The sequence below is a fragment of the Diuraphis noxia genome, unplaced genomic scaffold, assembly GCF_037042655.1.
Source record: "Diuraphis noxia isolate RWA-SAM2 unplaced genomic scaffold, SU_Dnox_SAM2 contig0003, whole genome shotgun sequence".
Lineage (NCBI taxonomy): Eukaryota > Metazoa > Arthropoda > Insecta > Hemiptera > Aphididae > Diuraphis > Diuraphis noxia.
In genome coordinates, this window is record NW_028301713.1 from 18765516 (window position 1) to 18779404 (window position 13889).

At 28.1% G+C, this 13889-nt stretch overlaps 1 long non-coding RNA gene across 2 annotated transcripts; it reads right to left on the minus strand.

Annotated features, from left to right (window-relative positions):
• Positions 1–1207: 1207 nt before the first annotated feature.
• LOC149056920 (uncharacterized) lies at positions 1208–4259 on the minus strand. 2 transcript variants are annotated; one of them, XR_016191139.1, is made up of 2 exons: positions 1974–4259; positions 1208–1543 (listed from the first exon to the last, which is right to left on the minus strand). It is a non-coding gene; the product is annotated as an uncharacterized LOC149056920 (long non-coding RNA). The 2 variants fall into 2 exon arrangements; XR_016191138.1 differs by having other exon boundaries at positions 1947–4259.
• Between the last annotated feature and the right edge of the window lie 9630 nt (positions 4260–13889).

Consider the following 13889-nt stretch of genomic DNA (forward strand, 5'->3'; position numbering starts at 1 on the left):
ATAAATAGTATAATATTCATTGCATATGTTATTATTTTATTTTTATTTTTTAATTAATTATAATATTATATTATTATTATTTTACATTTTTTTCTTTGTGTTATTTTCTTTATTATTTTTTTAATCTTCATACCGATGTTATTTTATTTAAATAAGATTTTTTTAACATAATATACAAAACAGTAAAATTTATTTTGAGTTGAAACATTTTAAAAACTATCAGTTATTATTTATTTATTTTGTACTTTTTAAAATTTCATGTGGTATTACAAAATTGCGTGTTGTAAATTTTTTTTAAATATATTGCAATATTTATAGACCAATTGTTATGTTTTCGATTTTTGATCATCGTTTCTTCGATGAAACCATCGATTAAAATGGTGTTATCCTAATATTTGTGTTTATAGTTCATTGTAAAATGAATAAAAAAGCGTATAAATAAAAATAATATTGTATTGTATTTAAAATAATGAGGTTGGTATATTGGAAGAGTGGGGACTCTTAATATATGTACCAATAAGTATTTTATCCCTTCAAAAATGATAATCTAGTTTCAACCTTAGTACTACTGTTGCTAGCGATTGAATATGTTAATAATTTTTTTGGATTCGAGTTTTGCCACGCGTGAACGGTGAACGGTGGAATACGAGGCGCAAGCTGCGTGGTGCAAACCCGCAAAACGCAAATAGTTGTTCGACGCGAGAGTGCGGGTAACTTGACTCACTCGGTCAGGTGACGACGGATGACGACGACGGCTGACGACGACGTGCGACGGCGGTCGGCGATGACGACGATGCGGCCGGCGATTAGAATTAAATTTATTGTAGACGAAAATAATACCTTACCGCACTCTATCGGAAATAATTTTCGCGCAGCGTATTTTGTATTGCAGTGAGCAATCTATAGTATTTATAATCAATGATTATAATAATGTTGTGTATCCCCTGACTAGTTCGGTCATTGTCCACTACACTGCGCTGTGTTCAGTCAAATGCACGGCGTCTATATAGTCCTAAACTCCGCGTTTCCTCTCTAATCTCTATTCTACTCGCACCGGCGATCGAGGTTTGGCACAATGTGATCGGTGGTGAAATCATATGCCCCAGGGACATTTATGTACATCTACGTGTAAAAACGTATTTAGTAGTCTTAGCGGGACGTCAGTACATAGCAATTATCAGGAAAAAATAAGAGTTTTTCTCCCTCGTCATAAATGTATATATTTTATTGTAAAACATTGTGAAACAAAAAAAATCTATTGTATTGTAATCATTAAAATTCAAAATATTAACGCTATAAACGTGTACATTAATTTTAGCCATAACTTAAAATACATCCATTGGGAGTTGACAACAACTTAACAATATAACAAAAATCAAGTTTAAATATTTCTAAATCAATTTAATTTATATTTATACTAATATATTAAGTTAAACTGTAAATAATATTTCACTATATAATACATTTATAAAAAAAGTTGCGGAATCGTCTTCGGTAACCATAATTTCACAGAAGTCAGTAACTGGAGTTTGTTGTAAGATTACTGAAAAATAAATTCATATTACATTTTGTGATTGAGTGTATTAGGTGCAACACACACTAATTGTTATTATTTTACAAATGACATTATTAACATTTTCAACAATCATAAACCAACAAATAATATTTAAAAATGTATTTGGTACTTTTAGATTATAGAATAAAATACAATTTATAAACATGGATATTACTAAATTTCCCAATTTTGATAAATTTTATCAAAACACATGATGCTCAAATGATGCTCAATACAATATCATGATACCCCGGACTCTACAGCGGCGTATTTGTGGGAGGGTGATAACCCCCCAAGATATGTTTGAATATCTTATTTTTTTAGGGCTACTTTTACTTATTAGGGTTAAATACTTAAATTATAAGTAGAACCAAAGTGGAGTAGTAGTTACCCACTCACGCAGTTGATCGTGACTCACACAGTCATCGATTCGATTCACAGTAAAGTGTAAAAAAATTTGTGTGGTTTTACGCGATCACAAATTTCCCATGCTTTCGTCCGATTGCGTCATCCAGTTTCCAATAGGTCCAACTCCACTAGAAGTAAATACCACATAATATGTCACCTCTTGGAGTTAGGGGGTAGTATCATGTATATAGTGATTTATACATAGATAAAAAGATTACATAGTCTCCTTACTATCCACTTAAGATACGCACTGACAAAGACCTTAAGGTCGTTTTCAATGAAAAAATATATAAAAAAAATTAAGTGTTATATAAATAATTTATTAAATAAATAAATATTTTTTTTTTTCATGAGAAATTGTATTTAGGATTTATTCTTGTCAATTACATAATGATCGCTTTCTCAGTCCATAAGCGATAGCTGATAATATAAACAAGATGACTGATTAAAGTCGACGACACGAGAAGCGTCCACCGGCCGCCATGAATCTAGCGACCAGTTCGCCACGTGGCGCGGGGGTTCATAATGTTATACATTATGAGCAGCAATGCGACAGCCATGCGCTATGTGGTTTACAACCCAGGCTATCGGGTAGGGTAGCATTAGCGGGTCGTTATAAAGAGGGGTTAGAATTTCCGGGAAATTTATCAGACCAGGAATTATAAAAAGCTGGTCAGGAATTCACAGGAATTGAATACTAATTATTGGCCCGAAAAATTGCAAAATTCAGATTGGGGGAGGGGGATAATGTATGTATTACTTTAAACTTTTTATGAGAATATTTTGAAAATTTTTAGTGAATTTTTATGTTTTCAAATCATTTTTATATAGGAATGGATAAAATTCGATAAAAAATGTAGTTAGCATTCATTCTAAAAACATAAAAATAAATATTCATTATGTATTTACTTCGACTTAGCTACTAACCGTGTATTTGATATTAGATGGAAAATTTGGCCGTGGGTGTGGTATGAGTATGACGAAAATTGATATTAGACATATTAGGCAGTTTAAACGATTAGTATATTAAAGAAATAATTAAAAATTTAATTTTTATACTGATGACTAACATTAAATAATATAACTTAAATTTTATTCATATTACATTATGGAAATTAAATACTATTACCGAACAGTAATTTTAAAATGTAACTTTATTATTTATTGTAAGGGCCATGGGCACGAAAATGAAATAATTAAAAGGATGGGCAATAAAATATATTTCTATTTTTATTTATTTTGACGGCATATTATAATGACGGCATAATATATTATGAAAATAGTCATAATATACGTTAATTTGAAATATTTTTATAATTTATATAAAACATGAACACCCCCATGGCTGACCATAATGCCAATCTTGGTAGCTTTTTGTTCGTATCACTGTAAAAAAGTATTATTTAATCCACGTGTACTCATCGCCTCTCACAATTTGTATGTATGAACATAATCCACTAATGTTTTAATTGACGCTACGGTGGATTCCACTACAGCATATTAACAACTGTGTCTAAGATTCATAATTCATAGATTATTTACTAAGATTTCCATACCACATGGTGGATGATGATTCTAAGCACATATAAAGATGAATTTTGGTCGCAAATTAAACTAAAATGTTATTCTATACTAGTCCCAAAGCGATACTAATTATTATAAGAATGAAAATTTTGACATTTTCTATACGAAAACAGTGTATACAAAATAAAACTCATTACGTACCAATATTATCTGGAGTATAATAAAAATTGATATTAATTTTTAAATGTTTTAAGATTTTAATAAATATTATTAAAACTATTCATTATGACAGAAAAATATAATCAACAAAAATTTTAGAAGCAAACCAAAAATGAAAAAAAATATATAATGCACAACACGTCATGATACTCCCGACTTGTTAATTAATATAACATGATGTATAGATATTGCATATTAATATATAAATGAGACATTTTGTCCCAAACTAAGCGAAATATTATTTAACACAAAGTGGTTGTGTTACATATTATAAAGTTTAAATTAGAATAAGAAAAAACAATAGAAATGTGTGTGTCGTGATCGCTAACCATGATGCATTGGTGGTTTTTTGTTTGTAAAGTATTATTTAATCTGGATGTACTCCTTACAACTCGAAATGTATGTTTGTATGAACATAACATAACATTTTCTATACGAAAACACTGTATACAAAATAAAACTCAATACGTACTCGATACAATACGATCTGGAGAATAAAAAAAATTAATATAAATTTTTTAATGTTTTAAGATTTTAATAAATATTACTGGTACAATTCATCATGACGGAAAAACATTATCAACAAAAATTTTAGAAGCAAACCAAAAACGAAAAAATATATACATATAATGCACAACACACAGCTAGTCTTGTAAAAGATACTTTACAGATACTTTCAAATACTTTTTTTTTTAAATATGTTTTATCTTTTTTCCTTGGACTAATGACCTTATAGATAAATTGAATTATTATTTATTAATCAACTAAATTATTTTTTTATTTTAGAACTCTAATTTTAGAACAAAATTTAATTAGAATAAGAATAATTAAGTTAGAATAATTAAAAAGTAAGACGAAAAAAGTATTTTAAAAAGTATTCAAATACTATACCCAAGTACTTTTTTCAAATGTATTTAGAATACGTATTTGAGTACTTAAAAAGTATTTGAATACTTTTACTCAAGTACTTTACAAGTCTGACAACAGATGATACTCCCGACTTGTTAAATTAATATAACATGATGTATAGGTATTGCATATAACTATAAATGAGACATTTTGTCCCAAACTAGGTGAAATATTATTTAACACAATGTGGTTGTGTCACATATTGCAAAGTTTAATTTAGAATAAAAAAAAACAATAGAAATGTGTGTGTCGTGATTGCTGGCCATGATGCTGATCTTGGTGGTTTTTTATTCGTACCCACTGTAAAGAAGTATAATTTAATCCTTGTGTACTTACTCATGCCACTTGCAATTTGTATGTATGAACATAATCTACTAATGTTCAATTGATACTACAGTGGACCCTACCACAGCATTAACTGTGTCGTAGAATTAGGATATAAAATATTTGGATTCGGATTATATTATACAACCACAATTTTATATAAACATTGAAACACATTATGAATAATATTTTAAAAAACGCTTAAATATTAACTACACATTTCTGGAATCAAGAATATTCACTCGGACACATTGATGTTAAATAGGTTAGCCTTCCTTAAAAATTAATGTATTACCACCTATTATTTTCATACCTAACGGAAAACTTTGTGTAAATATACGTATGTTTTAAAAATTAAACTGATTACGTACCTAATAAATCTAGAATAAAAATAAAATTAAAATATTGACATTAATTAAAATTTTTTTTTAAGTTTCCTGTTTTTAATATTTTTTATTAAGACATAAGAATTTTCTCCAATAACATTTGAAAAAAAATTCTAAAATGTAAAATGTCCAACATGAGACACTCACAGTTCACAAATCAATATATATTATTATGTCACCTCACTCGATGATGTCCAAACCTAAACGACCGACCTAATTGATCCTGCCTCTAGGTATATTGCAAATAAATCTCTAGCCCCAAGCAAATCCACCTCAAATCATGTTAATTGTCCCAAATCCCGCGAAATATTTTCAATCAACACTCATCTCAACATCAAATTAGAAATTAAAAAAGACGTTGATATAACAATCAATGCTTTAAGCGACAACATTCTTATTGCCTAAAATAATTCAATAAAAAATATGCCGTTAAATTGGTGTATCTTCGTTTTGGTACACCGCGATTCATATTCTATAACTCTCAGCGTAGCGTTATTTCGATATCGGGTTCAAACTCCTCTTTAAAATTTCCAGATAGGTCTAAGGACAATCATCGGCTTTTTCGTTAAAATCAGTGAAGTGGTTTTCGAATTAGAAGTCAACAAATAATTATATTATATTAATTATTTCAAGATAGAAATTGTTTATTTGAGGTAATGAGAACGACAACTTGATACATGAGTTTACGTCATATGACGGAGAAAATTGATAATAAATTAATAACTAATAATTTCTATTATTACTATTATAATTTTCAACCTAGGATAACTTTCACAAACTATAAAACAATTTCAATTCCTTCCGTGAATCTCAAGATCCATTTTTCACTTCCTCTGTAAAATGTGAATATTTAAAATTCCAGTTATATTTCAGATCTAGATCAATTGAGAAACCATTTCCAAATTTCAATTTCGTAACTTTTGTAGCTTAAGATTTGTAAGCAAAAAGCGTGTGATTGCGTAAGTGGTACTTGATTACTATTGTAAATAGTTACATTTTTAAAATTATATTTATATCTTCCTTTTCTAATGTACCTAATATTTAACTACTTAAGGGATACCTACAAGTATTTGTTATTTCGATTATTAATATATACATGTTTTAAAAACAAATGGACAGATTTTTCAAAATCCAACCATTGCTCACCCAAATTACACTTAATAGTACATCTTAAATTTGATTTGTATAACATCTTAAAAATTAAATACATTTTTGGTATTATCCAAAAGTTTTTCTATTATCTTGTAATAATTTGGGATCGTAGCCCCCTAACTGATATTAAAATTGTTGGCCCTCCTTGAAATGTTAATGAGTTTCCAAATAAACTTCTCACTATGGAAATTTGATAAACTCCAATATAAGACAATTAAAATATTTTATCATAAAACTGATTACGTACTTGAATTATCTAGAAAAACATAAAAATTGTTATAAATTATGAAATATACTAATATACTAATAAACAAATATGGTTTTCAATATAATGGCACTTGAATCGCTAATTTATATATTTTATCTCCTAGCATAACCTATTCTTTTGATACCATTCACTTGGACTAGATATACTATGAAAATTTCTCATAAATCATAATCTCCTGTCGATAACTTATGCCTAGGTCAAAACCTCTTATTCAAATTATTTTTGTATTTAATTCTAAAAAATTAGAAAGGGAATGCAAAATTGTAAAAAATTTGTGCGTACCTTTATGTTGAAATATCTTATTGATTCTGATGTAATTAAAAGTGGTATGCATAAATATTTTCTACAAAGAAAATGGACTCAGACTCTCCGCGTCCCCACTCAATTAAAGCACTGGGTACATAGTTACTGTTTATGTCTTCATGATTAATTTTAATGTTAATACACAGAAATTGAATTTTACATACCCGTAGAACAAAAAACCTTTCTCTTTTCATCATCAGTAACTGTAACAACATTTTAATAGTTTTCAATTGTTTTTAATGTATTTACATTCTATAATATTTTGCTTATATAAGTTAGTAACACAGTATGGGATAACAATTCTGTAGATTCAATAAATTCTTCACTATGAGGAAAACATAGTACCTAATTGAATCTTCACATTTATTAGAAAATTACAAAGTGTATCTTTCTTATTTCACTCTATAATAGTAATCACGTAAGAAAAATGTAAAAAAAGTATAAAATGATCCTGCACGGGAAAGTCCTTGACAAATTTGATGCCCAATGATTTACCATAATTATTTAACTACAATAAATTTAATCAAACAAATTTTCACACATTAATGTTATAAGCAACCCTACACAATTTATAAACTCATTAAAGTATTTGTTTTCGAGAGAAATATTCAAAATTTAAAAATCTGTCTTCGAGGCTCACAGGAAAAGGTATCCCTATTTATTATCTGAGAACCATTATGCAATAGATTTGATTGCTAAGTGATAATTACTATTATACACATAAAAATTGCTGTTCATTATTATTTTATTAAAATTAATGATTCTACAACGAGTAATTTAAATGGCCCAATCTATAAATGAGATATTCATAAAACAATAAAATATAAAAAGACGGGCACACCAGTAATACGATTAAATCTGAATTGAAAGATACGTATAACATCATTGTAAGGTAATCAACTTTGAGAAAAGACGTATTAATCTGTTATTTCCAATAAATTCCTAACATTTAGAATATTCTTCGGAAATTGTTTATAATCTGTTTTCATTTAGAATACACTTTTAATAGTAATTATACATATTTGGATTAACTTCAATGATCCTATCTTTAATATCTATTAAACTACACCAACATTAGAATAATTTCCTTTTGTCTTTGGCATATCATCATCATACTACCAGTAACACTTTAGGATAAATATTTTGTAAATTCTTCAAATACCAGGTGGGACATTTTAAACAAATTTCTAAATTAATTCGAAAACTATTTAGCTTATTTTACTTATGTCACTCTACTTAAACTTAATCAATAATCACTTACAAATCAAATTTTAATTTAAATAAAAATAAAATCTGAATTTTATCGATAAATTAGGAAAACATGTTTTGGTTTTTAATAAATTAAATATCATTAATTTTTTTTTTTCAACTATCCAATATTTTGCAATCCACCATTAGGTAGTTTGAACAACATTATTCAATGCATTATATCTGCTTTAGTATTTTAACTGCTGCACTGGTCACGACGCAAGATAAATAAGAAAAAGAAAAAGCAATGGATTTACATATTTTAATGACTATATGTTTAATGTTCAAATATTGACAAAATTCACATTAATCACATTAAAGAACAATGATTGTATTTTGAATGATTTTTATAGATTTGTTAAATATGAATTCAAAGATAAAAGGTCATTGTATACGCTAGTCGATTCTGATCAAAAATGCTCTAATGGATATTCATGATAATAAATTCCTGGACTTGGGTATCCTAAGAAATTTTCTTACATATTTCATTAGAATTCCTTAAAAACATTCAGCATTCATTTGTGTAGGAACGAAGCCCTCTGTCGATACGACAACACTATAATTAAAAAATGATTACTCGCTATATCCCGCAGTCGACTTACGCATCACGCAAACACAAGTACACAACATATCTGTTTATTTTTGTATTAATTCTTCTTTATAATATTGTGTTATATGTGAAATAATTATGTATATGATAAAGCAGGCTATTACACGGTGCCACGCCGGCCGCGCAAATAACATTCAGTTCCCGACTGTTACGAACGTTTGGCCAGCCCCTCCCCCCCAAGGAAAATCTATAAACAAATTATGCATATATTTAATAATGCTACAGTCTAAAACAAACACATTATAAAAAATAGAACTGATTACGTACAAGTTGAATCTGGAATAAATTAAAATTAGTAGATATTAATAACAAAGTCGTATTTTAACATTGATCAATTTTTATGTTTTTCGACAAATTGTGATAAATAATGATACAGTTTAAACCAAACACCCTTTACGAATTAAAACTGATTACGTACAGTTATCTCCTATTGGAATAATAACAATAAAAAAAAATCTGCTATTATTTATTAAATATTTTGAAGTAGGTATAACGATTTTCACAAATTAATACAATATATTTTTTTACTATGCAAAAAAGTTATTATTGTAATGTCTAACACACAGCATTCTGGCCTCGGAAATTAATTTATTATGTCCCCTGGGATAACCTGCCCTTGTTACACCATAAACCTGAGCTGGAAAAATGTTGTTTTAACTACCACTTAATTATATACCTACAATCCAAGAAATTTTTCCGGGAATAGAAATATTTCTAAAATATAACTCTAATTGTTGTAGAAATCCCTTCATGAAAAATAAATAATCATTCATAGTACGAATAGAACAACATTTATACTAGACAGCTTAAATAATTATTACATTTGAGAAATTATTTAAAACCAAATTATTACACGGCCAACTGATATTTACTAGTATATTTTGAATATCATTAATTAATATAATTTAATAAAAATATTGGAATTATCTAACAGCCTTAATATTACCCTGTAATATTTTTAGTGATATATATCATTTATGACTACAAGTTTAATTAAACATCTAAACATCTAAACAAAAAATTTAAATATCTACTTTGAAATTTTTGGACTTGAGATTATTTTCAGGAATTTTCTGAGAAAATATGTACCTATTCCATAAGCCTCACCAAAACTGAACGATTTTTAGTTGCATAGGATCTTAGCCCCCTTCCAACCCAAAACACATTAATGCTAAAATTGTTAGCCCTTCCTCGAATTTTAATGGATTTACACTTAAGCTTTTCCTGATGTAAAACCTAATAAGAAAAACATATACCATTATAAGACAAATATATTATACAAAATGAAAGTGATAACCTACCGAGGAGATCTGGAAATAAATAAAAATGTTAGATAGTTATTACTTGCTTATTTAATATTTTAAAATTTACTGAATTTGATCAAGGAGGTTGGAAACTTGGATTTTATTTAACATTTTAGACACAAAAACCTGATAAGATTAAACATACTTAAAATTATCGGATTTCAATTTTGAAAATTTTTTTGAGTCGATCGACATTTTTCTAGGTTGTTTTGGAAATCGATTTTTAATATTTCTTTAAAAATTGATGTTAAATTTTAGTTGAGTTTCTTAATTTATTTGTAATTTTTAGATTCACCTTAATGTCTTTAAAAAAAAAATTAAACAGTTATTTTAAAATGTATCTCCACAATAACTTAATAACAACAATAAGTACTAATATTTTTACAGAATTGAAATCCGATCATTCTGAGTTAACGTATTTTTGTCAGGCTTTTATTTCTAGATTGATTAAAATCAGTTGAGGCTTGACACAACTTTACCCAGTGTCGGCCTGGCATATCAAAGGCCTGTGGATCAGTTTTTTTAAGGGGCCCCCAAAAAATGTACACTGTGTTTTGTTGAAACATTATTTTAATATACTTCTTTAAATATAGGTACTTTACATTTTCAGCAATATGGATCATAATATATAATACCTATATAATATCATGATCACGATTCATGAGTTAACTTAAATATAAAAGCAATTTTACAACTAATTATTTTTGAAATACCTACCTAGTAAGAATATTTTAAATAATAAAGCACAATTTTTAAATAAGTAATTTTTTTAATTCTTGAGAAGAATAAGCTATTTTTTCTATCAACTGTTGAGTATCAATAGCTATATTTTTTTCTATAGCCATCAACATTAATGGAGTAAGGTGATTTTGGTGTAACGTTGAGCGAAGTTTTGTTTTTATACATTTAAGCTTTGAAAATACCCTTTTTTATTTCTTTCTGCATTTTTTGCGGCCCCAAATTTATATATACGTTTCATGATCATAAATTAATTGCACACATTCACGGTAAATAAATTAACAATAGACAACAGTATAACATCAAATATAGGTATCGCATAACAATTAACAATAACTGACAGCACGCGAGTACACGACTACAGCAGTCAGATTAATAAAATAACAAATCAATAATCATAGCTGTGTACATATTATTATCCTAGTTATGTTAGTCGACAATATTTTTATAAATAACTATGGTCGATGGGATACGATAATATTATTTATAAATAATAACATTATAATAATATTATAATATAAACGCGAAGCCGACGCGATGGAAATCACTCGTTTAAAAATAAATTATGAAACTATTGAAACGTTTGAAGCTACAAAACAATAAATAATAATTATTAATAACACAGAAATAAAATTACGAAAACTAAAATTATATTTCTATTATAAAATATTTAAACTTAGGAGATATATCCATAAGCTATATAAGAATAATATTGTGTAAGTTACTTTCATAAGTAAATGTCATACCTTCATCATTATTATATATTTATATGTTATACAGATATTATAGACGTATAGTAGGTTTTGTAAATTAATACATAATACATTTTTTTTATGCAATATTTGTATGATTGCTGAATCCAACAGTGGGGCACCGGGGCCCCCACAGGCTGTAGGGTCGGGCAAGCGGGGTCCTCGTGGTCTTGTCCTAAATAAAGATAAAACCTAACTTAACTTGCAGTAGCGCTATTAATCCAAAAAAACCTCCTCTAACTTAGCTTAACCTAACCTATGGAAAAGCATATGACTATTGAATGAATTTTCAATTTCCTGGGCCCCTAAAGAAAAATTGCTCCTATAACAGCTGAATATTTCGATAAATACATTACGGGGGAGGGGGGTCCCTATTCCCTATAAACCCAATAAGAACAAAATTGACTATAAAAAAAAAAAAAAAAAAAAAAACGGAGGGGCCCCGGCCGCATTCGCGGCCCAGCGGCCATGGCCAGGCCGACACTGACTTTACCCAATACATTTACAAAAAAAATGTAAGTTTAATAAATGCTCAAACATATTTAAATTTTGAAGAAAGTACGTATAATGTATCCAATAAGTTCATGAACTTGGGAATTTCATAACAAATTTTCTAAAGTATTCCATTGACCCCCTTAGAAACATTTAGGTTTTCTAGATGGGCGAATGTAAGTTCCTACACGAGACCTAGCAGGTAAACAAGATGCATATGTTAGTTCCTACACGATAAAATAAGGTACATATGTAAGTTCCTACACAGTAATAACCAGGTACAAGTGTAAGTTCCTACACAGTAAAAAGCAGGTACATGTGTAAGTTCCTACACAGTAAAAAATAGGTACATGTGTAAGTTCCTACACTAAGTATATTATAAGTTATCAATATGATATTACCTAGTTATAATGATATATCATATTATAATACGGTCATACATTTTAATTCTTTATTTTATATAATATATAATTCTTTATTATATTTAATAATTTACCTTATAAATATTATCAATTTAATAATTTTAAAAATAATAATTGTAATAATATAATAATAATTTGTCATTTATTGAAAAAAATAAAAATAAAAATTATCCATTCTATATAATATTTAATAATTTAAAAAATAATAATCGTAATTGTAAAGAGTTAATACGTATGACAGTATTATAATATGATATAACTGTTTTAGATTGATAACTTATAATATTCTTAGTGTAGGAACTTACACGTGTACCTTTTTTTACCGTGTAGGAACTTACACATGTACCTGTTTTTCGTCGTGTAGGAACTAACATACGTACCTTTTTTTTTTCGTGTAGGAACTTACACATCACATATGTAGGAATTAACGTATGTAATTGTCTACCTGTTACTCTCGTGTAGGAACTTACGATTCCCCTTCTAGATTGTGTGTCATCAGACCCCCTCCCCACCAGAAAAAAATTAAGTTAAAAATATTAGCTCTACCTGGAATATTTATGGATTCACTTAAAGGTATTCGATACTGACCGTTTTTTTTGACTTAAACGTAACAATCTTTAGTCCATGAGTCTGATGTACCTAATAATGTGATAAGAATATAAGATATTTAAAACTGATTTGAATTCGTTATTATATTTTCTTGAGATCAGTCGAGCCACTTTTTCAAATTTTGGCCCCTAATCTTTTAAATATGGATTAAAAACTTGTGAAATTAAAAAAAAAATTAAGTTTTGACTACACTAAATTAAAATTGTAAATTCTAAATAGTGACTCGGTTGATCTATAGAAGACATAATAACGAATTTAAATCAGTTTTTAGAAGTCTCATCGCATAATTAGGTCAATCGGACTGATGCACAAAAGATTGGATGTTTTGGTCGATTTAATTTTGCTCACGTGCCCTACGTGGTACAAGGTGTGATATGTGCATAAGCGTGCGTGAGTGTTCACATTTTAGTTGGTGGTCTGAGAGTCATTCATACTAATAAACAGTTACTACACACGCATAACGGCATAACCATGCCTTGCACGCACGTAATATAGAAATTACCTATATTTAAATCTTTAAAACCAGTCGGTATCGAATCCCCTTAAGTTTCTCATATCAATGGATGCCTCGTATGAATATACACTACTATAATAAGACAATTAGACAAACATATTTTACAAAACAAACTGATTACTAACGATTTTAAATATTTTTAAATTGTCTAA